General features: G+C 45.5%; 1 long non-coding RNA gene and 1 pseudogene across 1 annotated transcript; one reads left to right on the top strand and one right to left on the bottom strand.

The window, feature by feature from the left end:
* LOC129487399 (small ribosomal subunit protein eS24-like) overlaps positions 1-25,106 on the top strand; it is a 98,954-nt pseudogene that overhangs the window by 18,600 nt on the left and 55,248 nt on the right.
* On the bottom strand, positions 14,327-24,119 carry LOC134736462 (uncharacterized). Its single transcript, XR_010120475.1, has 3 exons — positions 23,939-24,119; positions 16,075-16,212; positions 14,327-15,109 (listed from the first exon to the last, which is right to left on the bottom strand). It is a non-coding gene; the product is annotated as an uncharacterized lncRNA (long non-coding RNA).

The raw sequence follows: 25,106 nt of genomic DNA, 5'->3' as shown, positions 1-25,106 counted from the left end.
GTCTGTGCCTCATTTATTCTGGAATCTCCCTGGCACAAAGCACAGGGCTTTATCTTCAGTAGGCATCCAACAAATGTTTAATTTCATTCAACAGCTCCTCGTACCACTGCCCCCACCTTATTTACAGGTGGCTAAGTACAATCGGAACAAGTAGGTATCATAAGATTTAGTCCAGAGTCAATTTGAGAAGAAATTACTTTAGTGATATGAAAAGAAACCATGCTAGTTAGTCAGAATACTTCTGAGAGTATCCCCTGTCCAAGCATTTGCTGAATTTCTATCTACTAATTTTCAGGTGGAACAGTATGGTTGCAGAAAGTCCATTTCGACAGAGATACACTTTCATGCATTCATGTCTTTAACAATAATTTGTGGCCCTACTGTGTTTGTTCACTAACTCCTTTGAACCTACCATATAAGCTACATCTTTATTTTCCTTGTAATGTGGGAGGTCCAATGCTTCATTAAGCTCACCTGCCTGAAACTAATGAAGAAAATAGCTCGTTAACCAGCTAGTATAAAAGTAGCCACCAAATCAAGTCAATCACCTGCCTTCAATCAGACCAGTACTCCCATCTTGAGCGGAGAAGCCCATTCTGAATCATAGTCAAGACATTGATGGAAAAAACAGCTCCCTTTGGGGATCAAAACCACGCTCGCTCCAAATCCTCCTCCTCAGAGCTCTATTCATTGCTCACCCACTGAACCCAGAACAAACCAGAAGTGCCTGAAATGAGGACGGGTAGCTGCGTGTACCAATCGGAATTTAAAATTGTATCAATTCCTGCTATAGAAATGAGGCTTCTCCCCAGGACCAGCATTCCACTAAGGCAGCCCTTTTCTAGATGGAGAAAACAGAACCTGAAGGCACCCATTTCCCTAAACTGCTCTCGCTCATGTGTAAGTACAAATGAAAAATGCTATGGCTGTTTCTGTTGGCATTGCTTTTTAATTATGGCCAACAATAAATCATTTTATCCTTGAACATTAAGTGAGAATGACCCGAAGGTAGAGGCACAATTCCTTAGGAATTAGGCCAACAGAGAATGGGCTATCTCTCTTCCCACCTCTTCTCTTATTCTGCTGTCAGAAACAAAAACGTTTTCTGTGGGAAGCTGGGAGTAGACGGTCACACTTGAGTACCATCTGGGGGTTCTGTTAACACAGTTTTACCCCAACCTGCCTTGATGGCCACTGCCACACAAGCTGCATCTGTTCTTTCTTCTGCACCTTTTGTTACTTCGTGGTTTTTCCTCTTTCTAGTGTAGTGAGCTGAATGGTGGCTTTGCACAAGATATATCCAGATCCTTGTGCCTAGAATCTGTGGAGGTGGCATTATTTGGAAAAAGGGTCTTTGCAGATGTAATTAAGGATCTTGAGATTATCCTGGAGTATTTTAGGTAGGCTGTACATCTAAAGACAAGTGTCCTTATAAGAGGACAACTTTGTCCGGGTGCAGTGGCTCATGCCTGTAATCCCAGCACTTTGGGAGGCAGAGGCGTGTGGATCACCTCAGGTCAGGAGTTCGAGACCAACCTCACCAACATGGAGAAACCCCACCTCTACTAAAAATACAAAATTAGCCGGGCATGGTGGTGCATGCCTGCAATCCCAGGTACTGGGGAGGCTGAGGAAAGATAGTTGCTTGAACCCAGGAGGAGGAGGTGGCACTGAGCTGAGATCATGCCATTGCCCTCCAGCCTGGGCAACAAGAGTGAAACTCCGTCTCAAAAAAAAAAAGGACACTCTTTTTTCATGCGTGTCCGTATGAAGAGACAACAAAACAGGCTTTGTGTGAGCAATAAAGCTGTTTATTTCACCTGGGTGCAGGTGGGCTGAGTGCAAAAAGAGAGTCAGTGAAGGGAGATAGGGGTGGGGCCATTTTATAGGATTTGGGTAGGTAAACGAAAAAGGGGAGTTCTCTAGCAGGCAGGAGTGGGGGTCACAAGGTGCACAGTAAGGGAGCTTTTGAGCCAGGATGAGCAAGGAGAAGGAATTTCACAAGATAATGTCATCAGTTAAGGCAGGAACCAGCCATCTGGATGTGTACGTGCAGGTCACAGGGGATATGATGGCTTAGCTTGGCCTCAGAGGCCCCACACTCTTCCTCCAGAGGAGGAGACCCTGACAGAAGAGGAGGAGGCAAGGTGATCACAGAGGCAGAGATGGATCAGGCAGCCACAAGTTGAGGAATTCTAGTAGCCTCTACAAGCTGGAAGAGGCAAGGAATGGATTCTCCCCTAGAACCTCTGAAGGAGCATGCTCCTGCTGACATTTGATTGATTTTGGACTTCTGGCCTCCAGACATTTTTTTTTTTTTTTTTTTTTTTTTTTTAAATTTAGACAGAGGCTTGCTCTGTTGCCCAGTCTGGAGTGCATTGGCACGATCTCAGTTCACTGCAACCTCCACCTCCCAGGCTCAAGCCATTCTCTTGCCTCAGCTTCCCAAGTAGCAGGGACTACAGGTGCCTGCCACCATGCATGGCTAATTTTTGTATGTTTAGTAGAGACGAGGTTTTGCCATATTGGCCAGGCTGGTCTCAAATTCCTGGCCTCAAGTGATCCACCCACCTCAGCCTCCCAAAGTGCTGAGGTGATTTAGGTGTGAGCCATGGCACCCGGCCCAGAAATTGTTTGAAGCCACCCATTTCATGGTTCTTTGCTGCAGTGGTTGTGGAATATGAATGCACTCGTGCTGTTGGTTAGACTTTGCTGACCTTGTGTCTGTTATTCCCTGGCAGTTCTACAAGGCCCGGAGCTGATACGAGAAACCTCCCTTCTTTCCCAAATGGCCCCCAGCTTCCCCGTTCACTGAAGGCCCTGCAGTCAGGAACAGTCAGGACTTTGCACCCAGTTGTTGTGGGTGTTTGGCTGACCCTTCCTCTTGTGTGATTCATGGACCCGCAGGACTGCGTCACCTGGGAGCTTTTGGAATTGAAGACCCTCAGGGCTCACCTGGAAGGACCTGCTGGGCCAGAATCTGCATTTTAACAAGATGCCCAGGTGAGTTGCATACACGTTCAGCTCCGAGAAGCGCTAGTAGGAGAGGGTTTAAGGTGGTAATTAGATCTTTTCTCCACCTGCAAGAATCTTAGTTTCTTCATGTTAAATCTAACTGTGGCAATGGCATGGGGGTTATAAAACAAAACAAAATCCTTACATCAAGAATGCACCCTGGTGTGTTATGGATGTGGGTGAAATGAAATGTCTGGAATTTGCTTTAAAATATCCTAAAATAGTAAGAAGGAAAAGAAAAGTGGGAACTGGAATGAGATTGGCAAACTGTTGACAAGTTCTTGCAGTGGGATGATGGGTGCATGGGGGTTCATGGTGCAATTCTCTCCCTACTTTTTGCACATATGGGAAATTTCCATAATGAAAATTTAGAGGTCGGGCACGGTGGCTCATGCCTGTAATCTCAGCATTTTGGGAGGCTGAGGTGGGTAGACTGCTTGAACCAAGAAGTTCAAGACCAACCTGGGCAACATGTTGAACACCCATCTCTACTGAAAATGCAAATATTAGCCAGGCATGGTGACAACATGCCTGTAGACATGTTGAGGCATGAGGTTGATACATGAGAATCACTTGAATCCAGGAGGCGGTGGTTGCAGTGAGCCAAGATCACACCATTTCACTCCAGCCTGGGTGACAGAGTGAGACTTGGTCTCAAAAAAATTTTTAATTTGATTTTTTTTTTGAGATGGAGTCTTGCTCTTTTGCCCAGGCTGGAGTGTAGTGGCGTGATCTTGGCTCACTGCAAGCTCCACCTCCCGAGTTCTCTCCATTCTTCTGCCTCAGCCTCCAGAGTAGCTGGGACGGTAGGCACCCAGCACCATGCCTGGCTAATTGTTTGTATTTTTAGTAGAGATGGGGTTTCATCGTGTTAGCCAGGATGGTCTCGATCTCCTGACCTCGTGATCTGCCCATTTCAGCCTCCCAAAGTACTGGGATTACAGGCATGAGCCATCGTGCCCGGCCTTAATTTTGTTTAATTTTTTTCTTTTTTGAGAAAGAATCTGTAGCCCAGTCTGGAGTGCAGTGGTGAGATCCCGGCTCACTGCAACCTCTGTCTCCTGGGTTCAAGCGATCCTCCCACCTCAGCCTCCTGAGTAGCTGAGACCACAGGCATGTATCACCACACCTGGCAAATTTTTTCCCTTTTTCTAGAGGCAAGGTCTTGCTATTTTGCCCACCATTTGCTTGATGGGATTTCTTGAGTTTCTGTAGCATAACTTATTCTAACTGGTCCTCAATCACTTTGCGATAAAACCTGAGATTGTGAAAATGTTCACTGTCATTACCAGTGATGGAGCAGTAAGTACAGAGTTCTGGAGAGGGAAGGAATCGAGAGAGTTAAACTAGCAGAATGAGCCACTCACCCTCGGAATTGCTTTTAATCTTGGTGAGAACTGAGGGGAATTTTGACAGGGTTCAGGGGGACTGCGGGGAGTGGGGCTGGGAGGTGGCTGTTTGCACGTGTGGTCAGCAAATCCAGTGAGGGGGTCCATGTGCTGTGGGCAGCCCCACAGATGGAGTTGGGATTGCCCTGGACTGAGTACTGGGTCATCAGTACTCAAGACATCGAGGCCCAGGCTGGTGCAGGAGATACATTGCACTGTGTCAGCCTGCCTTCTATCGCTCCTCTCCAATGACATTCCCTGATTTTCCACCGAGGAGTCACTAGTCCCCCACAGCATGTGTGCGACTGGCCATTCCCCACCCTGATCTGGAGCTAGGGCATGTGGTCCCAGCCTGGATGTCAGTATCCTTCCACCACCCTGGCCACAGTGATTGGGTCTGAGAAGCAGATTAGCCAAAGGAGAGAGAATCTTGGAAATTTCATGTTCATGCTTAAGAAAGTAAAATGGAAAGCAGGGGGAGGGGGAGGGGTCATTCTGATGATATAGTTTGAGGACCTGGATGTAGCCACATCTGTAGCTGTCAACTCTGTGCCATAATGCTCCTTTTTTTTTCCTTCAAATTTAAATACTTTCTAAAGGCAAGGTCTTGCTATGTTGCTTAGGCTGGTTTTGAAAAGTCCCTTTTTGGGGGATGCTTTCACTGCTTCACTTCCTTCACTTCCTTTCTATGACAGCTCAGGGAATTAGAAGACACGGGAGATGACTTTTTTTTTTTTTTTTTTTTGAGACAGGGTTTTCTCTGTTGCTCAGGCTGGAGTGCAGTGGTGCAATCACAGCTCACCATAGCCTTGATCTTTTGGACTCAAGCGACTCTCCCGCTTCAGCCTCCTGAGGAGCTGGGACTATAGGCAGGTACCACCATGCCCAGCTAATTAATTTTTTTTTTTTTTTAGAAATGAGATCTCACTATGTCACCCAGGCTGGCCTCAAACTCCTGGGCTCAAGTGATCACCCTGTCTTAGCTTCCCAAACTTACAGGTATGAGCCCCCACACCAGTCAATGAATGCTGTGGTCTTATGCACCTGGTGTCCCCCTAGGCCCTGAGCAATGAACCTCCTGCTTCAACCTCCCAAAGTGCTGGGATAACAAATGTGAAGCAGCATGTGTGGCCCACATAGTATTCCTACAGGTTAAATGGAGTCCTCCTCAAAGCATGTTGAAATCCTAAATTCTAGTAGCTCAGAATGTGACCTTATTTAGAAATAGTTATTGCGGGCCAAGCCTGGTGGCTCACACCTGTAATCCCAGCACTTTGGGAGGCCGAGGCGGATGGATCACCTGACGTCAGGAGTTTGAGACGGGCCTGACCAACATGGAGAAACCTCGTCTCTACTAAAAATACAAAATTAGCTAGGTGTGGTGGTGCATACCTGTAATGCCAGCTACTCGGGAGGCTGAGGCAGGAGAATTGCTTGAACCCAGGAGGCAGAGGTTGCACTGAGCTGAGATCGCACTATTGCACTCCAGCCTGGGCAACAAGAGTGAAACTCCATCTCCAAAAAAAAGAAAGAAAGAAATAGGATTATTGCAGATGCTATTGATCAGGATGAAGTCATCTTGGAGTAGGGAAGGCCCTAAGTCAATGACTGGTGTCCTTATAGCAGAGGAGAGGACACGCCGAGTCACAGAGACACAAGGAAGAAGGCCATGGATCGGACGGAATATTGGACTGGTGTGTCTGCAAACCAAGGAATACTGAGGACTGCCAGGAGACCACAGGAAGCTAGGAAGAGGCAAGGCAGGACTCCCCAACAAGTGCAGGAGGGAGTGTGGCCCTGCTGGCACCTCCATTTCACACTGCTGACCACCAGAGCCACAAGACAATCAATTTCTCTTGTTTCAAGTCACCCAGCTTTTGGTACTTGGTTGTGGCAGCCCTAGGGAATGAATATAAGTACCTTCTTTTTTTTTTCTTTTTTTGAGACGGAGTCTTGCTCTGTTGCCCAGGCTGGAGTGCAGTGGCACGATCTCGGCTCACTGTAAGCTCCACCTCCTGGGTTCACGCCATTCTTCTGCCTCAGCCTCCCGAGTAACTGGGACTACAGGCACCCGCCACCACGCCCAGCTAATTTTTTGTATTTTTAGTAGAGATGGGGTTTCACCATGTTAGCCAGGATGGTCTCCATCTCCTGACCTCGTGATCTGACTGCCTCAGCATCCCAAAGTGCTGGGATTACAGGCATGAGCCACCATGTCCGGCCGAATATAAGTACTTTTAAATTAACTCTCCTCTTCTCTCCATCTTCTTCTAAATCATCGTATTTGCCGAAGTAACAGCTAAGGTCTAATACGGATGTGATGACTCACTTCAAAGTGGGGGAAGCCAGCCCCCATGTGCGCCCAAAGCTCCTGCTTCCTTGGCCCTGTGTTCAGAGACCGGACCATCATTCTGGAGGCTTGCTGGAGATCTGAGCCAGGGCACCATTCTCTGTGGCCTTTAAACAAAGGCTGGTGCTCACCTTGGAAAGCAGAAATCTGAGATGACCCCTTCGGTTCTTTCCCTGGATAAATGCCAGGTGTAATCTCCCCTCCCCTGGAGTATAGGCAGGACCCGTGGCTTGCTTCTAATCTATACCTATGGAAAAGTTGAAGGGATTTTGCAGATGTAACTAAGCCCCTAATCGATTCACTTTGAGTTAATCAAACGGGAGATTATTCAGGGTGGGGCTGACATCTTCATGTGAGATCTTCAATGAGGGTCTGGAGGAGACAGACTCCTTCTTCCTGGTTTTTGGTTTTTCTTTGTTTGTTTGTTTGTTTTTGAGATGGAGTCTCACTCTGTTGCCCAGGCTGGAGTGCAGTGGCATGATCTTGGCTTACTGCAACCTCTGCCTCCCGGGTTCAAGTGATTCTTCTGCCTCAGTCTCCCAAGTAGCTGGGATTACAGGCGTGCACCATCATGCCCGACTAAGTTTTGTATTTTTAGTAGAGATGGGGTTTCACCATATTGGCCAGGCTGGTCTCAAACTCCTGACCTCAGCTGATCCACCTCCCTCGGCCTCGGAAAGTGCTGGGATTACAGGCATGAGTCACCACACCCGTCTGGTTTTGAAGAAGCCAGCCACATGAGTTCCACAGTTGCATGGAAATAAATTCTGCCAACAAGCATGTGAGGTTGGGGGAAGACCCCAAGCCTCATATGAGACACTAATTCCAGCCGACACTTTGATCACAACCCTGTAAGAACCTAAGCGGAGGACTCAGCTAAAGCTGCACCCCAAGACTCCTGACCCACAGGAAAGGAGAGGTAATAGATGGGTGTTTTAAGCAGCTAAATTTGTATTGATTTGTTATGCAGCTTAGAAAATGAATACATCATTCCATTTTTAAAAAATCATAAGCTAATCACACCATTCGATTTTTTTTTCTTTTTTTTTTTTTTGAGACAGAGTCTCATTCTATTGCCCAGGCTGGAGTGCAATGGCACAATCTTGGCTCACTGTAACCTCTGCCTCCCAGTTTCAAGTGATTTCCTTGCCTCAGCCCCCCAAGTAGCTGGGACTACAGGCATGCACAACCACACGCAGCTAATGTTTGTATTTTGAGTAGAGATGGAGTTTCACCATTTTGGCCAGGCTGGTGTCGAACTCCTGACCTCAAGTGACCTGCCTGCCTCAGCCTCCCAAAGTGATGGGGTTACTGACATGAGCCACCACACCTGGCCTGACATACCATTCAATTTTAAGGAACTTCCAGGTGCTGTGGTCACGCCCCTCTTATGTGGCATAGAGGTGGGAAGAGATGGGTTGGAAGATGACTGGATGGGGGCATGGAGCTAGGTGGGAAGAAGAAAAGTGTCTTGAAGGAAATAAGTCCCTTCAGATAAGGGAGGGAGAAGCTTGATCAATATGCAGATTTTCACAGTCCTTCAGTCCTGAGGATGTTGGAGGAGAGACAGTTCTTGCCTTATATTTAAGAGTTACCATCCCAGGCATAGGCCCTACTTCTACCTTCCTGCAGGTGGGGCTGGAGGGCAAATACTTAGAGGAGAGAAACGAACACCCTTTGTAAGCATGTCAAAAGTTTCTGGAGTGGAGAGATGATGAAGCAGGATATTTGGAGTCCACAGCCAAAGTTTTTATTTTATTTTTTATTTTTTATTATACTTTAAGTTTTAGGGTACATGTGCACAACGTGCAGGTTTGTTACATATGTATACATGTGCCATGTTGGTGTGCTGTACCCATTAACTCGTTATTTAACATTAGGTATATTTCTTAATGCTATCCCGCCCCCCTCCCCCCACCCCACATCAGGCCCCACAGTGTGATGTTCCCCTTCCTGTGTCCATGTGTTCTCATTGTTCAGTTCCCACCTATGAGTGAAAACATGCAGTGTTTGGTTTTTTGTCCTTGTGATAGTTTGCTGAGAATGATGGTTTCCAGTTTCATCCATGTCCCTACAAAGGAGATGAACTCATCACTTTTTATGGCTGCATAGTATTCCATGGTGTATATGTGCCACATTTTCTTAATCCAGTCTATTGTTGTTGGACATTTGGCTTCGTTCCAAGTCTTTGCTATTGTGAATAGTGCCACAATAAACATACGTGTGCATGTATCTTTATAGCAGCATGATTTATAAACCTTTGGGTATATACCCAGTAATGGGATGGCTGGGTCAAGTGGTATTTCTAGTTCTAGATCCCTGAGGAATCGCCACACTGACTTCCACAATGGTTGAACTAGTTTACAGTCCCACCAACAGTGTAAAATGTTCCTATTTCTCCACATCCTCTCCAGCACCTGTTGTTTCCTGACTTTTTAATGATCACCACTCTAACTGGTGTGAGATGGTATCTCACTGTTGTTTTGATTTGCATTTCTCTGGCCACTGATGATGAGCATTTTTTCACGTGTCTTTTGGCTGCATAAATGTCTTCTTTTGAGAAGTGTGTGTTCATATCCTTCACCCACTTTTTGATGGGTTTGTTTTTTTTCTTGTAAATTTGTTGGAGTTCATTGTAGATTCCGGATATTAGCCCTTTGTTAGATGAGTGGATTGCAAAAATTTTCTCCCATTCTGTAGGTTGCCTGTTCACTCTGATGGTAGTTTCTTTTGCTGTGCAGAAGCTCTTGAGTTTAATTAGACCCTATTTGTTAATTTTTGCTTTTCTTGCCATTGCTTTTGGTGTTTTAGACATGAAGTCCTTGCCCATGCCTATGTCCTGAATGGTATTGCCTAGGTTTTCTTGTAGGATTTTAATGGTTTTAGGTCTAACATATAAGTCTTTAATCCATCTTGAATTAATTTTTGTATAAGGTGTAAGGAAGGGATGCAGTTTCAGCTTTCTACCTATGGCTAGCCAGTTTTCCCAGCACCATTTATTAAATAGGGAATCCTTTTCCCATTTCTTGTTTTTGTCATGTTTGTCAAAGATCAGATGGTTGTAGATATGTGACATTATTTCTGAGGGCTCTGTTCTGTTCCATTGGTCTATATCTCTGTTTTTGTACCAGTACCATGCTGTTTTGGTTACTGTAGCCTTGTAGTATAGTTTCAAGTCAGGTAGCGTGATGCCTCTAGCTTTGTTCTTTTGGCTTAGGATTGACTTGGCAATGTGGGCTGTTTTTTGGCTCCATATGAACTTTAAAGTAGTTTTTTCCAATTCTGTGAAGAAAGTCATTGGTAACTTGATGACGATGGCATTGAATCTAAAAATTACCTTGGGCAGTATGGCCATTTTCACGATATTGATTCTTCCTACCCACGAGCATGGAATGTCCTTCCATTTGTTTGTGTCCTCTTTTATTTCGTTTAGCAGTGGTTTATAGTTGTCCTTGAAGAGGTCCTTCACATCCCTTGTAAATTGGATTCCTAGGTATTTATTCTCTTTGAAGCAATTGTGAATGGGAGTTCACTCATGATTTGGCTCTCTGTTTGTCTGTTATTGGTATATAAGAATGCCTGTGATTTTTGCACATTGATTTTGTATCCTGAGACTTTGCTGAAGTTGCCTATCAGCTTAAGGAGATTTGGGGCTGAGACAGTGGGGTTTTCTAGATAGACAATCATGTCATCTGCAAACAGGGACAATTTGACTCCCTCTTTTCTTAATTGAATACCCTTTATTTCCTTCTCCTGCCTGATTGCCCTGGCCAGAACTTCCAACATTACGTGGAGTAGGAGTGGTGAGAGAGGGCATCCCTGTCTTGTGCCAGTTTTCAAAGGGAATGCTTCCAGTTTTTCCCCATTCAGTATGATATTGGCTGTGGGTCTGTCATAGATAGCTCTTATTATTTTGAGATATGTCCCATCAATACTTAATTTATTGAGAATTTTTAGCAAGAAAGTTGTTGAATTTTGTCACAGGGCTTTTCCGCATCTAATGAGATAATCATACGGTTTTTGTCATTCGTTCTGTTTATATGCTGGAATATGTTTACTGATTTGCGTATGTTGAACCAGTCTTGCATCCCAGGGAGGAAGCCCACTTGATCATGTTCAATAAGCTTTTTGATGTGCTGCTGGATTCGGTCTGCCAATATTTTATAGAGGATTTTTGCATCCATGTTCATCAGGGATATTGGTCTAAAACTCTCTTTTTTTGTTTTTTCTTCGCCAGGCTTTCGTATCAGGATGATGCTGGCCTCATAAAATGAGTTAGGGAGGATTCCCTCTTTTTCTATTGTTTGGAATAGTTTCAGAAGGAAAGGAACCAGCTCCTCCTTGTACCTCTGGTACAATTCGACTGTGAATCCATCTGGTCCTGGACTTTTTTTGGTTGGTAAGCTATTGATTATTGCCTCAATTTCAGAGCCTGTTATTGGTCTATTCAGAGATTCAACTTCTTCCTGGTTTAGTCTTGGAAGGGTGTAGGTGTCGAGGAATTTATCCATTTCTTCTAGATTTTCTAGTTTATTTGCGTAGAGGTGTTTATTGTATTCTCTGATGGTAGTTTGTATTTCTTGGGATAGGTGGTGATATTCCCTTTATCAATTTTTATTGTGTCTATTTGATTCTTCTCTCTTTTCTTCTTTATTAGTCTTGCTAGTGGTCTATCAATTTTGTTGATCTTTTCAAAAAACCAGCTCCTGGATTCATGGATTTTTTTGAAGGGTTTTTTGTGTCTCTGTTTCTTTCAGTTCTGCTCTGATCTTAGTTATTTCTTGCCTTCTGTTAGCTTTTGAATGTGTTTGCTCTTTGCTTCTCTAGTTCTTTTAATTGTGATGTTAGGGTGTCAATTTTGGATCTTTCCTGCTTTCTCTTGTGGGCATTTAGTGCTATAAATTTCCCTCTACACACTGCTTTGAATGTGTCCCAGAGATTCTGGTATGTTTTGTCTTTGTTCTCATTGGTTTCGAAGAACATCTTTATTTCTGCCTTCATTTCTTTATGTACCCAGTAGTCATTCAGGAGCAGGTTGCTCAGTTTCCATGTAGTTGAGAGGTTTTGAGTGAGTTTCTTAATCCTGAGTTCTAGTTTGATTGCACTGTGGTCTGAGAGACAGTTTGTTATAGTTTCTGTTGTTTTACATTTGCTGAGGAGTGCTTCACTTCCAAACGTGGTCAGTTTTGGAATAAGTGAGGTGTGGTGCTGAGAAGAATGTATATTCTGTTGATCTGGGGTGGAGAGTTCTGTAGATGTCTATTAGGTCCTCTTGGTGAAGAGCTGAGTTCAATTCCTGGATATCCTTGTTAACTTTCTGTCTTGTTGATCTGTCTAATGTTGACAGTGGGGTGTTCAAATCTCCCATTATTATTTTGTGAGTGTCTAAGTCTCTTTGTAGATCTCTAAGCACTTGCTTTATGAATCTGGGTGCTCCTGTATTGGATGCATATATATTTAGGATAGTTAGCTCCTCTTGTTGAATTGATCCCTTTACCATTATGTAATGGCCTTCTTTGTCTCTTTGTTTGATATTTGTTGGTTTAAACTCTGTTTTATCAGAGACTAAGATTGCAACACCTGCCTTTTTTTTGTTTTCCATTTGCTTGGTAGATCTTCCTCCATCCCTTTATTTTGAGCCTATGTGTGTCTCTGCACAAGATGCGTTTCCTGAATACAGCACACTGATGGGTCTTGACTCTTTATCCAATTTGCCAGTCTGTCTTTTAATCGGAGAATTTAGCCCATTTGCATTTAAGGTTAATATGGTTATGTGTGAATTTGATCCTGTTATTATGATATTAGCTGATTATTTTGCTCGTTAATTGATGCAGTTTCTTCCTAGCCTTGATGGTCTGTACAATTTGGCATGTTTTTGCAGTGGCTGGTACCTGTTGTTCCTTTCCATGTTTAGTGCTTCCTTCAGGACTTCTTGTAGGGCAGGCCTGATGGTGACAAAATCTCTCAGCATTTGCTTGTCTGTAAAGTATTTTATGTCTCCTTCACTTATGAAGCTTAGTTTGGCTGGATATGAGATTCTGGATTGAAAACTCTTTTCTTTAAGGATGTTGAATATGGGCCCCCACTCTCTTCTGGCTTGTAGAGTTTCTGCTGAGAGATACGCTGTTAGTCTGATGGGCTTCCCTTTGTAGGTAACCTGACCTTTCTCTCTGGCTGCCCTTAACATTTTTTCCTTCATTTTAACTTTGGTGAATCTGACAATTGTATGTCTTGGAGTTGCTCTTCTCGAGGAGTATCTTTGTGGTGTTCTCCGTATTTCCTGAATTTGAATGTTGGCCTGCCTTGCTAGATTGGGGAAGTTCTCCTACATAATATCCTGCAGAGTGTTTTCCAACTTGGTTCCATTCTCCTTGTCACTTTCAGGTACACCAATCAGATGTAGATGTGGTCTTTTCACATAATCCCATATTTCTTGGAGGCTTTGTTCATTTCTTTTTATTCTTTTTTCTCTAAACTTCTCTTCTTGCTTCATTTCATTCATTTCATCTTCTATCACTGATACTCTTTCTTCCAGTTGATCGCATAAGCTACTGAGGCTTGTGCATTCGTCACATAGTTCTCGTGCCTTGGTTTTCAGCTTCATCAGGTCCTTTAAGGACTTCTCTGCATTGGTTATTTTAGTTAGCCATTCGTCTAATTTTTTTCAAGGTTTTTAACTTCTTTGCCATGGGTTCGAACTTCCTCCTTTAGCTCAGAGAAGTTTGATCATCTGAAGCCTTCTTCTCTCAACTCGTCAAAGTCATTCTCTGTCCAGCTTTGTTCCATTGCTGTTGAGGAGAGGCATTCCTTTGGAGGAGAATAGGCACTCTGATTTTTAGAGTTTCCAGTTTTTCTGCTCTGTTTTTTCCCAATCTTTGCAGTTTTATCTGCCTTTTGTGTTTGATGATGGTGACGTACAGATAGGGTTTTAGTGTGGATGTCCTTTCTGTTTGTTAGTTTTCATTCCAACAGTCAGGACCCTCAGCTGCAGGTTTGTTGGAGTTTGCTGGAGGTCCACCCCAGACGCTGTTTGCCTGGGTATCAGCAGTGGAGGCTGCAAAACAGCGGATATTGGTGACCAGAAGATGTTGCTGCCTGATCATTCCTCTGGAAGTTTTGTCTCAGAGGAGTACCCAGCCATGTGAGGTGTCAGTCTGCCCCTACTGGGGGGTGCCTCCAGTTAGGCAATTCGGGGGTCAGGGACCCACATGAGGAGGCAGTCTGTCCCTTCTCAGATCTCCACCTGCATGCTGGGAGAACCACTACTCTCTTCAAACTGCCAGTGATACTTAAGTCTGCAGAGGATTCTGCTGCCTTTTGTTTGGCAATGGCCTGCCCCCAGAGGTGGAGTCTACTGAGGCAGGTAGGCCTCCTTGAGCTGAGGTGGGCTTCACCCAGTTGGAGCTTCCCAGCCACTCTGTTTACCTACTGAACCCTAGGAAATGGTGGGTGCCCCTCTCCCAATCTAGCTGCTGCCTTGCAGTTTGATCTCAGACTGCTGTGCTAGCAATGTGTGAGGTTCCATGGGTGTAGGACCCTCCAAGCCAGGCACAGGATATAATCTCCTGGTGTGCCATTTGCTAAGACCATTGGAAAAGTGCAGTATTAGGGTGAGAGTGACCTGATTTTCCAGGTGCCATCTGTCACCCCTTTCTTTGACTAGGAAAGGGAATTCTCTGACTCCTTGCATTTCCTGGGTGAGGCAATGCCTCTCCCTGCTTGGGATAGTGCTCGATGTGCTGCACCCAGTGTCCTGAACCCACTTTCTGACACCCCCCAGTGAGATGAACCCAGTACCTCAGTTGGAAATGCAGAAATCACCTGTCTTCTGCATCACTAAGGCTGGAAGTTGTAGACTGGAGCTGTTCCTATTCGGCCATCTTGGCTCCACCCCCACTATTATGATTCTTACACAGAGTCCTTTGCTTTCCAGCAGCCTTCTCTCCCTCCTTTTTAGGTCAGAATCCCTCTATTTTAGTGGCCACTGGGATTCTGAAATGACCAGGTCTTTGTCTCAGAGACCTCACACATGCTGTTCCCTCTGCCTGGAACACTTTTCCTTGCTCTGGTCCCCTGAGATCTCTTTCAGCTCAACTGCCCCATGCTCAGAGACCCCATTTCTCCCTCGCTAGTTTGAAGCCACTTTACCCCTGTAGTCTGGGCCTGGAAAACTCGTTGTCGTCCTTGATGCCTCCCGAGTTGTCACGGGATGTATGTGCCTGTTTGGATGTCTGGTGTCTGTCTCCCCAACTGGACTGCATGCTGCTGCTGTGCTGGAGGGACTGGACTAGCACAGGCCAAGGCCCAGGGGCTGGAGGGAGCAGGGCAGAAGGCACAGGCAAAAGGCCTTTGTGATCTGCAGCGAAGTGAAGGAGAGGAAGAGAGATTAGAGAGGCTGGCAGAAGATGGGCCAGGGGCCCAGCTGTGTGGGATCTTTTGGGCCACAGAAAGACATTTGAATTCTCATGTAAGAGAATCAGGACACCATTGGAGGGTATGAGTCACCTCATCTAACTGAGCTCTGTAAATGTCAATGTTTTATTATTTTTATACAATTCTTTAAAAGTGATTTTAGTTATTTACCTTTTTATTTTTCTTACTTTTATTTACTTATTTTTTTTTGAGACAAAATCTTGCTCTGTTGCCTAAACTGGAGTGCAATGGCATGATCTCGGCTCACTTCAACTTCCACCTCCTGGGTTCACGTGATTTTCCTGTATCACACTCCTGAGTAGCTGGGGTTATAGATATCTGCCACCACGCCCAGCTTATTTTTGTATTTTTAGTAGAGACGGGGTTTCACCATGTTGGCCATGCTGGTCTTGACTCCTTACCTCAGGTGATCCACCAGCCTCAGCCTCCCAAAGTGCTGGGATTACAGGGGTGAGTCACCATGCCCGGACTTATTTACCTTTTTTAAAAAGATCCGGCCAGTCACGGTAGCTCATGTTTCCAATCTCAGCACTTTGAGAGGCTGAGGTGGGATGATCACTTGAGACCAGGAGTTCAAAACCAGCCTAGGCAACATAGTGAGACACCCCCTGCCCCAATTTCTAAGAAAATGAGAAAATTAGATGTGGTGGCTTGTCTGTATCGCCACCTACTGGGGAGCGTGAGGTAGGGAGGACTGCTTGAGACCAGGAGTTTGAGGGTCCACTGAGCTGTGATTATGCCACTGAGCTACAGCCTGGGCAACAGAGTGAGACCCCGGAGCCGCCTCAGCCTCCCTAGAGCTCACCGAGCTTTTGCTTCTTATCCCAGGGAATGACGGATGCTGGGGCTTTGATGGGCATCGGGTGAAATGGGCAGAGTGGCGCTTACCTGGAATGGTGGTGAAGTGGGATGGGGAGGTCATTGTGACAAAGGGCAGAGTGAGTTACATGGCCTTGACACCCTCCCTGGCCAGAGGGTCCAGGTTGGGGGGCTGTCCACATCCTGGTCCTAGTCCCAGCGGAAGCCCTGGAAGGAGATCGGCAGCAGCTGTGAATGCTCTTCCTCCTTGGGAGGGGGTGGCCGTCCAGCAAGACAGGCGGCAGCAGCAGCTGGAGGGCCCCGAGCCCTGTCATCCCACGAGCACCTGTCATGCACTCCTCACAGAGTTCATGGGCTTCTCCCTCTTTAGTCCGTTGTTGAACAAAGTCCACATTAATAGTTCAGCCCAGCTCTGTTGTGGGACAAACAACCTACAGTGTAGCAAGGTGCTGCATATTTGCAGGAGAGGATGAAAGTGTTCTGGAGATGGATGGGGGAAATGGCTGTACAATGTGGTGGATGCACTTAACACCACTGAGTTTTTCCTTTGAAAATGGCTAAAATAATAGATTTTGTATGTATTTTACCACAGTAAGAAATCAAACTGGCCTTGCATGGTGGTTTACATCTGTAATCCTGGCACTTTGGGAGGTCGAGGCGGGTCGATCATTTGAGGTCAGGAGTTCAAGACCATCCTGGCCAAAATGGAGAAACCCCATCTCCACTAAAAATGCAAAAATTAGCCGGGCATGGTGGTACATGTCTGTAATCCCAGCTACTCGGGAGGTTGAGGCAGGAGAATTGCTTGAACCCGGGAGGCAGAGGTTGCAGTGAGCCGAGATCGCACCACTGCATTCCAACCTGGAGGGCAGAATGAGACTCCATCTCCAAAAAAAAAAAAAAAAAAAATCAAACCATATTTTGGACTCTTTTACTAATTCCAACATTTTGAAGATCTGGTGAGAACAACCTAAATTGGTGCTTTCCTTGGCTTAGTATGTCCTGTTTTTATAGGGAGAGCAAATTACTGTTCACCAGTGCTATTAAAAGAGCTACAACAGGATGGGCATGGTGGCTCACACCTGTAATCCCAGCACTTTGGGAAGCTGAGGTGGGAGGATCGCTTGAGCCCAGGAGTTCAAGATGGCAGCCTGGGCAACATGGTGAGACCCTGTCACTACCTAAAAATACAACAACAACAACAACAACAACAAAAATAGCTAGGTGTGGTTGTGTGTACCTGTAATCCCAGCTACTTGAGAGGCTGAGGAGGGAGGATCACTTGTGCCCAGGAGATTGAGGCTGCAGTAAGCCATGATTATGCCACTGTACTCAGCCTGGGTGACAGAGTGAGACCCTGTCTGGAAAAAAAAAAAAAAGCTGCAGTGGACTCAGTGATCATGAGGCCAGGCAATGTATACATATACATCATCTCATTTAAACTTTTTCTCTTGTTTAAAATTATTTTTTCCTCTAATCCCCATGTTGATTGACATTTTTTTAAACCTAGGAACTTATTAGTTGAAAATTTCATGTGAGAATTAAAAATTGCCTGGTGTGATGGCTTACACCTGTTATCCCAGCACTTTGGGAGGCTGAGATGAGAGAATCACTTGAAGTCAGGAGTTTGGGCCAGTCTGGGCAATATAGTGAGGATGCAACTCTATAAAAAAATTTAAAAAGCTGGGTGTGGTAGCGTTCACCTGTACTCCCAGCTACTTGGAAGACTGGGTGGGAGGATTGCTTGAGCCCACGTGGTAAAGGCAGCAGTGAGCTGTGATTGTGCCATTGCACTGCAGCCTGGGCGACGGAGTGAGACTCTATCTCTAAAATAAATGAATGAAATTGTGGTATAATATATGCAACATTTACCATTTTGTGCATCTGAAAGTGTACAATTCAGTGACATTTTGTACCTTTATTATGTTGTGCAGTTATCACCACTACCTAGTTTCAGAGCTTTTTCAACACTTCAATTGGAAGCCTCATATCCATTCAGCAGTCACTCTGCATACCCCGTCCTGCAGCCCCTGGGAACCTCTCATCTACTTTCTATCTCTGTCGATTAGCTTAGTCTGAACATTGCATATAAATGGAATTGTACAATATATGACCTTTCATGTCTGCTTCATTCACTGAGCATGTTTTTAACGTTCATCCATATCACAACATGGATAAGTTTTATTTTCTTTTTAGACCCTATCTAAAAAGAAAAAAAAATTGTAAAACAAAAACAAAAAAAATAGGATGGAGGTAAGATGAGTCCTGCAAAGCTTATAATATTTACTATCTCGCACTTTACATAGAAGCTTGCCTACCTCTGAATGATATGCAGGTACAGAGATGACATTTATCTTGGCACTTATTGAAAGACCTATAAATTGTATAAAGACATCATCATTGGATTTCCAGTAAGAAGAAGCGACAAGACATGACGGTGTGTCCAGGTGTTCAGGTGAAGTTTAGGGAAGGTCTTGTCTTGATGAGGTCGGATGTGAGACCCAGATGAGATAACCCCATTTCCTCTGCCGAAATTGCCTGAGAATTTCCTTCCAGTTATTTGCGTAGGTTGATTCTTTCGGGGCGGGGTGGGGTGGGTGAGGGGGTGGGTGAGGGGGTGAAGTGTCAAGGGAGTTCTATTTTGTTTTTGCACAACTTGGTGTGGTACTTGTACTTGGTGTGGTGTTTTGCTGTGTGAAGGAATTTCATAGAATTTTGTAATGAGTATGCAGCATAGTGGTTTGAATCCTGCCAGGCTCAGAGTCATAGCTCAGCTCTGCACCTCATTATCTATGATGCCTTGGGGCAGGTCCCATAACTCTCCAAGCCTCTCTTATATATTCCATGGGATTGTGAGCTTCAGATGAAATAATGCATGCTGGCAGGAATGGTTACTGCTCATGGGATTTCCATGTGCTCCCCGTATTCCCCAGACCCCCAGTAGTCAGATGGATCCATGCCAGGGTCCAATGCTCTATAAGTGGAAGTCACTGACATCACCTTTAGCCTACAGCTTTTGAGGGCTTGACAATAACTATCTCATTCTCTCATCTCCTCGTGCAGTAACTATGGGAGAATCCTTGCATTAAGATGGCAGAATTTCCATCATTCTAGGTCTTTGAGTGGCCATATGGAGCACACCATACCCAGCCAACCCATTGTGGACATGGAATGTAAGAAATCAACCTTGGTTGCTAAGCTGCTGAGACTCTGGGGTTAATTTGTTACTGCAGCATAACCTAGTCCATCCTGATACATGCAGCATGCAAACCACTTACGTTCACCCTTAGTCATGGTATGAGCTCCACAGATGTTGGCTACTTTTGGTAGGAAGATAGATTGCCTCTGAAAATTTTGTTAGCTGATCTCATGATGCCAATGTTGCTATTTTGTAATTGGATAAATTGGACTTGGCTCTCCTTCCAGCATGTGGGAGAGACAGATGACTGAGAGACAATGAAGCACTATTGTCTTCAGTTTGTGTCCTTGGATACCCTTGGGGGCAATGGACAATGTATGCTCCTCTGAGAAAACTGGACCTAAAGGAGAATGGGATGTGATACCAGAATTGGGAACGTCCAAGGCCCCAGGCATTCCCTGGTCTGGAGACAACTTTGAGTCCTTGGTGGGAAGATTCTCCAAGGGAACATAAATGCTTTTACTATCTAGTTTGTCTCTTTGAGAATCATAACTTTTTTTTTTTCATTCCAATAGCTTTTGGGGTACAGTTTGGCTCTTTGAGAATTGCATAGTAATTAATTTTAGGGGTCATCTGTACACATCTCTATATTCCTGAAACATGGTAGAAACAGCCCAGCAGTCAGGCAACAATCTACCATGACCACTAAAACGTCCCCAAAGTGAAACACCAGATGTGATCCACTAGATTTAGTGGAGGTGGCTGGCTCGAGAGTTGATGATATTTATTGTCGTCACTGTGGTGATTATGGTCAACACTGTGATGCGTGTTGGTCTTTTGGTGAGTTGCAGTTTGGAGGAATAAATCCATTATTATTACTTTTTCTGAGTCTCACTCTGTTGCCCATGCTGGAGTGCAGTGGTGCCATCTCAGCATGCTGTAAACTCTGCCTCCCAGGTTCAAGTGCTTCTCCTGCCTCCATGGCTAGTCTGGTCTTGAACTCCTGACCTCAGGTGATCCATCTGCCTCAGCCTCCCAAAGTGCTGCGATTACGGGCATCAGCGACTATGCCCGGCCCCATTATTCATTTAACCAATATCTATTGAGCACGTTGGGTGTGGTGGAGGATGAACTGCATGGGAGGGAGGAAGCCTCCTCTGCCACTATGTTTTCAAGTTGACCTAATACTCCACCATGGGACACGCAGGCTTGTGGGTCCCAGAGCTCCAGAAGTATCTCCCGACCACACCATCCTGACCGAGATTCTACTGAAAAATACGTGAATCTAGCAGAGCCATCTCTGACACTTCCTTTCCTTTGAACGGCTTCTCTGTCAGTCATGGGGAGCCCTTATGAAAGTGCAGTGTGTTTTGTGAAACTTGAGGTTGATCAAAGAATACCATTAAACTTTGTTAAGAAATCTACATATTGATGACATAGGCAGTGGGGTGGAGGTGGGGAAATTCCCAAATACATTTTAGGAATTATCTCAGAAGGAGGTAATAGTCTGAATTCTTGACTGCCAGTGACAGAAACTCATCTTACTAGTGTGGAGTGGAAAAGGGATCATGTTTTGGTCTGCACTCCCCAACCCCAACCCCAAGCAGATCCTGAAAGAGGGACAGGATTGCAAGTGGATTATTTAGGAGATGATTCCAGGAACACCAATAGGGGAGTGAGGAACTGATTCATGGAAAGGCAGGAGGCCACACAGGGGGCTTCAATGAGCAGCTTATCACTCCAGGTAACTAGGATTTGACCCCACTGGGGACTTCTGGGAGGTGATGTGGAATACATTTCAAAGTTGTTCCATCCAGGGGGCAAAGATATTGAAGCATTTATAGCCTGGCTCCCATCTGTCACTGGCTGAGGACTGGTCCCAGGGCATCAACTCTCTGGCTTTTCTTTTTTCTTTTTCTTGAGACATAGTCTTGCTCTGTCACCCAGGCTGGACTCCAATGGCGTGAACTCGGCTCACTGCAACATCTGCCTCCCAGGTTCAAACGATTCTCTTGCCTCAGCTTCCTGAGTAGCTGGGATTACAGGCACCTGCCACCATGCCCCGCTAATTTTTTTATTTTTTGTAGGGACGGGTTTTTGCCATGTTGGTAAGGCTGGTCTCAAATTCCTCAACTCGTGATCTACCTGCCTCCCAGTGTTGGGATTACAGGTGTGAGCCACTGTGCCTGGCTTCTGTGGCTTTTCTGACATACTTCATGCCTGACTTTGAGAAAGCCCTCAGGTGAAAGTCTTGGTTGTATGCAGTAGCAAGCATGTGCTAGAATGATAAAAACCAGGGGGCTTACCACAAGATCTCTCTCTACATCTCTGGATGGAGACACCATCAGATCTCTCTCTCCATCTCTGTCTCTAGCTTTGTCTGCATACTGGCTTTATTTCTTCTTACTCAAGCCTTTTCTCCATAAGGTGAGAAACGTGGCCACAAAAGCTTCTGTATTTCTCACTACACACAGTTTCTGTCATCACAGAGAATGATTAACTTGGTCTAGTTCTAGTTTGGAAAAATATTCAAGGGAAGAATTCTGATTGGCCAATTTAGGCCAGATGCTCATCCCTGGACCAATCAACTGAGGCCAGAGGGGTGGAGTCATGTGAGAACACGGCAGCCCCCATGAGAGCCACATGACTGGAGTAGGAAGGGTGAGTCTCTATAGAGGGGAGGGCTGCTAGGCTGAAAAGGCAATAGATGTCTGCAGTGAAAGGAATAGATTAGGAGATACATTCTGTTAAACCTGTTAATTATTAAAAAAAAGAGAGAAACTTTCAATATACAGTTACAGACAGTATACGTGAGCCGGTGGCTCACGCCTATAATCCCAGCACTTTGGGAGGCTGAGGTGGGAAGATCAGAGGTCAGGAGTTCAAGACCAACTTGACCAACATGGTGAAACCCCGTCTTGTGTGCCTGTAATCCCAGCTACTCAGGAGGCTGAGGCAGGAGAATCGCTTGAACCCGGGAGGCAGAGGTTGCAGTGAGCTGAGATCACGCCGCTGCCCTCCAGCCTGGGCAACAGAGTGAGACCCCGTCTCAAAAAAAAAAAAAAAATTACATTGTGGTTCCCTCAGCATGATTTATCAGAAAGGAAAAACTTACCATATGCGTATTTCCCATTCACAGGTTACTGCTATGAATTCACGTTCTTAAATTCCAAAGATTAATTACAATGTTTCTCAAGAGACATTAACAGTTAGAATCTGCTTATAATGAGGCTGAAGTTGAGTAAGAAGAGAACTGGCATTTAGGACACTACTTTTCTTCTGTAGAGTACTGGCAAGTTTTGGTTCTGCCTTGAAGTAGAGGCACCCCAAGGGAGGGTTGCATGTAAAGGTGTGTGTGTGCGTGCGTGTGTGAGTGTGTGTGTGAGTGTGTGTGGTAGTTTCCAAAGATGGGTACAACGTTCTGCAAATGCTCGTGTCGTGTAATTGAACCAATCTTTCCTTTAAGAGGTAGAGTTTATATTCCTCTACATGAATGTGGGCTGCCTAGGACTTGCTTTGGACAGTGGAATGCTGCCAGAGTGATGGTGACCAACTTCTAGCCGTGAAAGGAAAATAAACCTTGGGGCCCCAAGATCACTAAGCTAGGCTGGGCTTGGTGGCTCATGCCTGTAATCCCAGCACTTTGGGAAGCTGAGGCAGGCGGATCATCTGAGGTCAGGAGTTCCCAGCACTTTGGGAAGCTGAGGCGGGCAGATCACCTGAGGTCAGGAGTTCAAGACCAGCCTGGCCAACATGACAAAACCCTGTCTCTACTAAAAAATATGAAAGTTAGCCAGGTGTGGCGGCAGGCGCCTGTAATCCCAGCTACTCAGGAGGCTGAGGCAGGGAAAATTGCTTGAACCCTGGAGTTGGAGGTTGCAGTGAGCCGAGATCGCACCACTGCACTCCAGCATGGGTAACAGAGCGAGACTCTGTCCACACCCCCCTCCCCCACAAAAAAAGTTACTAAGCTAAAGAGAAAAGTCACGCTAGGAACTGCTTAGGGGAAACCTGCCTCCCATTCTATTCCGTCACCCCTTTGCTCCCTGAGATAAATGTATATCTGATTGCCTCATTTGGAGAGGCTAATCAGGAACTCAAAAGAATGCAACCATTTGTCTCTTAACTATCTGTGACCTGGAAGCCCTTTCCCCACTTCGACTTGTCTCACCTTCACCTTCACCTGGAGTTGTCCCGCCTTTCCAGACTGAACCAATGTACATCTTACACATATTGATTGATGTCTCATGTCTCTCTAAAATGTATAAAACCAAGATGTGTCCCTATCACCTTAGACACATGTTGTCAGGACCTCCTGAGGCTGTGTCACAGGCGTGCATCCTCAACCTTGGCAAAATAAACTTTCTGAATTGAGACCTCAGATTTTTGGGGTGCATATAGTCTTAGGCCTTGAGAGCCCTCTCGTAGTTTCCATATTTTTGCCCTCTTGGATGCTGGCACCAAGCAAGCCTTGGCTATCCTGCTTAAAGGGCCATTTGGAGAGGGGCTCTGGAGGGCAAGGGGCCACATGGAGGAAAACAAGGTTCCCCGGCTGACAGCCAGCGCCAACTGCCAGGCACATGTGTGAGGCCATCCTGTTCGGCCCAGCTGGCCCTCCAACTACAGGTAGCCACACAAATGAACCCAGGTTAAACTAGCCAGGAAGTCCCCATGCAACTCACAGGGTCACGAGCAATAATGACTTGTGGTGGTTTAAACTTTCTAATTTTAGGGTGCAATAGGTAACTGAAATAGCCCACAAGGGTGTGAGCCCATGGAGGGTGCATTTCCCACCTGCTGAAGCTTCTCAATTCCCAGGATCCAATCCGGATAAGACTCTTGTTCTCAGTGTCCTTGATGGAAATTGCAATGAACTTTCTGCAGATTGGACCCTCTCAGGGGAATCCGAAAGATAGGAAACTATTTTCTTTCTTAGAATCTTCCACACAGCATTGAGCCTTAGGAATTTCTAAGAAGGATCTGGAATGAAAAGAAATCTTTTGAAAAGGTATTTGTATAGCTTCACTTCAGCAAGATTCGTGGTGGGTGTTAGACTAAGTGCTGGTGTTAAGCCAAACCATGTTTTTCAAAGACTCATCTGGCCTCAAGGTTGGCAGGATCAGAGTGGCCTCCCAGGATCTATCACATCCTCAGAAGAGTTGGTTCAACTGGCATGTACCCAGATCTCTTTGAGCTAGGATGATACTCCCTTGAGTCAAAGGCTGCCACATCACATCTCCTTTAAGTCCCCCTAAGTACGACCCCAGAAGTACTGACAAAATAGTGCTATTACTGAAGATTTCAGGAGGACATAAATGAAGAGATTAAACTGCAAGGTACCAAAACTTCCATCTTTGCTAAAGACCCTCATCCAGGCTGGGCACGGTGGCTCACGCCTGTAATCCCAGCACTTTGGGAGGCCAAGGCAGGCAGATCACCTGAAGTCAGGAGTTCAAGACCAGCCTGACCAACATGGAGAAACCCCATCTCTACAAAAAATACAAAATTAGCTAGGCATGGTGGCACATGCCAGTAATCCCAGCTACTAGGGAGGCTGAGGCAGGAGAATCGCTTGAACCTGGGAGGCGTAGGTTGCAGTGAGCTGAGATCGTGCCATTGCACTTTAGCCTGGGCAACAAGAGTAAAACTCCATCTCAAAAAGAAACAAAAAGCCCTTATCCAATGGTCATGCCACTCTATCTGGCCATGTAATTTCTCCTCCTGGCTTTCTGTAGCAACAGCCTTCTGAGGAACCTCACTTTGCCTTTCAAAACCCCTTCAACTTGTACCCTTCATCAGCAAAGTGTTTAGCTCAACATGTATGCCTCTGGGGGAACTCATCCACATGCCATTTAAGGATATTTCCAGCAACATCATCTTCACTACCCCAGGACGGCATTTTAGAGTGGATTACATGCCTGCTGGATGTGTTCTACTGGAGCGAGGTAGAGAAAATGCCACA

Source organism: Symphalangus syndactylus, chromosome 1 (assembly GCF_028878055.3).
Source record: "Symphalangus syndactylus isolate Jambi chromosome 1, NHGRI_mSymSyn1-v2.1_pri, whole genome shotgun sequence".
In the NCBI taxonomy this organism is placed as follows: Eukaryota; Metazoa; Chordata; class Mammalia; order Primates; family Hylobatidae; genus Symphalangus; species Symphalangus syndactylus.
Note: the sequence above shows the minus strand (reverse complement) of the source record. Positions and strands in the feature narration are given on the sequence as shown.